Genomic DNA, 3,995 nt, shown 5'->3' on the forward strand with positions numbered 1-3,995 from the left:
ATTCTTAGGAGATGAGGAGTTCCGAAAGAGATAATGATGAGTTCTTTATGCCATAGGTGCATGGTTTGGCAGTGATAAGCCTGAGAAGAAATAGCCAAGTACGTGACATAAAATACCTTCTTGAGCATATGGAAAATCAATCGGACTCGAAGTGAGAAGATCTTTGCACCATGAATGTGATAGGGTTTTCAAAGATATACGATTTTGCATTATGACCTAATGGTAATTAACATAAGGAAACTATGCCCCAAGCCTATGAGATTGAAAAATAGGTGGAGCACTTATGAGGTTATTACCCTAGCAAATTAACCCTCCCAATAGTCAGTCCTATGCGAAAAGACTAGATATGTGGTGGACTTGTCCCTCAAGTCGATAGGTTCATGACATGTGTCAATATCTGGAACATCTGCCCCAAGTGGGAAAGAAAAGCCACGGTAAGGCTACTTAAGTTCAGCCAAACAAGAGGGAGACCACGTAGCAATGATATCTGAATATTATGGTGAAGTCATGCAAGGGTTGAAGGGGTTCTAAAGGTTAATGTGATGCTCCGGAGAGAAATGCAAATGATAAACCCCTGTCCACCCAAGGATGTGGAATGCTAAAGAAGGTAAACTCTCCGCACATGAAAATGTATATGACATGGTAAACGATCCTAAAAGTAGAGTGTTAAAGATAATAGAACCCGGGGAAGTACTATAGAGTAGAGAGGGAGGGTTTGCGAGTGTTCATAATGGGTCCACAGCAGGTTTGTGACTTGGCAAGTAACTAGATGCCAAAGAAAGATAGGACAAGCATGAGAAACATATGTGATGCTATAGTAACCCAAAAGTGTATTTGGACTTGATGGAGAGCCTATTAAGAATTCTATGAGAAAGGAAGTGTTAAAGTGATACATGGAAGAACACACTCCTTCATGGGTATCCCAACTGGTGTCCAGAGACTAGCACAATTTACTTACAACTAAGGAAAAACAATCAGAACATGTTGCAAAGGTGGAAAGAGATGATGAACACTTGTTATGAGCTAGACATGTTTTTACCATAATAACTATCAAGTTGCAATACCAGGCCATGTCATTGGTAGCTACAATACTGGGAACAAGGTGAGTCACTTATTGAGGATGTAATCAGGTGGTCTAAGCGTCACACTCAGAATGTAAACAAGAGGTCGTTCTATGATGAATTTATAAGGATCTCAAGTTTCAGAGGAAGCCCTATATGGACAAGTGACCTTTTCGAATAAAATATATGAAGGGTGTTGAGATGTGCTTTTATGTTGTTAAACAGTGAAGAGGGGTCATGATAATGCTCACAAAGGAAGTAAAGTGATTTCTTAAATCCTATGAGCCGCATATGTAAGAAAGAGAGTGGGCTAAGAAAGGTCTCAACACAAGGTTGCTTTACATTTGACTCGATGTCATGTAGGTTAAAGTTAGGATGGTGTGTGCACAAGACAACATACGTTATTCATTTGAAACAGGAAATCCTATAAGAAACTCGTCAAGTATAGTCCTTTATTGAGAATTTTGAGAATTAAGTTAAAATTATCAACCTAAGGTTATAGCTCGATTCAAGGAAATCATTATAGAACTCAATTCCTTAAGAGTTTGAATGTAATAGAATCGTGGTAAAGAGGTTCTGCGAATGATGCATCTAGTCCAAAGAGTATGTACATGCAATGTTCTATGACTCAATATTGTGTTAAAATCATGTTTGTGCTGCCCCCTTCACTATAGATGCCCAAATTCGACAAGGAAAGTTATATTATGTTTATATTAATGTACTAAGGAGGGACTTACTTGCTATACTTTGGTCGCCGGGGCAGTGCCTTATCTGATGCCCCCCCAGCTCCACACCCATAACATGCATTGGTACCCTAGCAGCATACTCCCGAATGACACCTCCTACACTTCTCGCGACGAGGATGAGGTATGCTAAGTTGGCTTGTCCCACTAATAAGATTACCATTTTTGAATATATCATAAGCATCCTCCCTATCCTTCCTCCAGGCCCTCATGGCGGGAGTAAAAATCTATGTTCTGGATCGTGGTGCTGGTGCTAACGCCACTCTCAGTGACGCTGGTTGCACTGCCCTTGGAAGTGCTTAGGCCTGTCGCCCCTAAAACGCTCCTGAGCATGCTTGCGGCACGGCGTCGCATGTTCCTTTCCACAAGTGGAGCAGACTTGGTTGGGTGTGCGCAACTTGGGGCATATGTTCTTTTTGTGCCCTCTCATTCCACAACCATAACATATTTCAAGAGTCATCTAGCATATCCCCAAGTGGCGCTTCTTTCAAATCGGACATTCCGGCTTATTGGTACAAACAACCCTCTTTCCTTTCCTAGGTTCTTGCACCACATGATTCTGTGGCGTGGTGACATTAAGGAGAACAAGGGCATTTCCCCTAGCACTAGTGCTTCCAATCCCTCCAAGGCTCGACCCATCCTCCCAACGAACGCTTGTGTAATCTCCCCTAGATTCAATGGTGGGGTCACTCCCTCTTCACCGCCTCGAACACGTGGACTGCTCATCTAAAAAAAAAAGATAAGATGGGGAAATTAGCTTCCTACCTTGAGCTCTATGGCACGATCTAGAATTTTAAAGAAGGGTGACATTCCTAAATGCCCAAGTAGCTTCCTACTTATAGATGTGGTCGACAACACACCGATAAGAAGGACTCTACTAGACACGGCTCCGAGACATTCTATGACACTTTAAAACCTTAGGCTCTGATACCAAGTTTGTCACGTCCCGACCTTGAAAGTGGGACCGGCGCTCAACCGAGTTACCCCAGTCAAGCAAGCCTACTTAGTGCCTACCATTCAACCTTGCCTATAAATAACTCACGAATAAATACGAATAGATAGTCAAACCATAGGCTAAAATGTACACTTCCAATTTCACAAACTAGATTCATTTGTAGAAGGCAAAATAATACAAGTTTATAGGTTGTAAGTGAGATCAACTGACAGGAATGATAACTATAGTTTTCCCCATTCAAAACAAGACCCACAGTATATCTATGGAGCCTCTAAATGACATGATAATAGTATGGAGATGCCGGTGACAAGGCCCCAGCTATACCTCAAAATAATATAAAGGTGTCAGTACAAACATACAGCCCCAATATAGAGTAGGGCTCACCGAGTCAGTTGAGAAGAGGGCACACCTATCAAGAACCTGGCCACCTGCTACGGAGCCACCTGCATCTATTAAAGATGCAGTGTCCCCAACAAAAGGGATGTTAGTACATATGAAATAGTACTAGTATGTAAATCTAAATACCCTCTCATGGAATATAATGCCAACTTAAGAAGGAGAGAATCATGAAAGCAGCAAGGAAAACCAATAATATCTAAAAGTCAAGTTAAAACATAACCAATTTTCAAATAAGCATTAACATTTTTGGTTGGGAGATCATTAGCCACCGATCGTCACACCATGCACGAGGCATGGAGTCCGATCACCGCTCGACCAGCTAAGCCGTCTCACCCCAATGTATGCGGATGGACATGGATACCCAGTACCCCCCATGCACATGGATCAAAGTATGATCTCTGCTCGATTGGCTAAGTCGTATCACCCCGAATGAATATGGATCGCCATGGTGATACGAACCAAATATAATGATAAGAAAGAGGAACCACCATGTGCACAACATGGTGTCCGATCACCACTCGATCAGCTAATTCGTCTCCCCACAATGCCGTGTGGTTTGACATGATGATATGAATAGGTGTTAGCAACAAACTCATCCCAATTAAGGGGAATAATCTCATCATAGTACAAGGAAATTTCTGTCTCTCAATCGTCTCCTACACTGATACGTGTAGTTTCGGGTGTGGGCCTTTACAACCCACCCTTCCTCGGTGCGCTAATGATACTCCCAAAAATATTTTGTATATAAAGGAAATAGAAATATAAATGTATTCATCTCATATCGTTTCCTACCGTCTATCGCTTCATTTCAATTTTCACCATTCATAACATCTTCAT

Source organism: Nicotiana tomentosiformis, chromosome 8 (assembly GCF_000390325.3).
Source record: "Nicotiana tomentosiformis chromosome 8, ASM39032v3, whole genome shotgun sequence".
NCBI classification, from domain to species: Eukaryota; Viridiplantae; Streptophyta; class Magnoliopsida; order Solanales; family Solanaceae; genus Nicotiana; species Nicotiana tomentosiformis.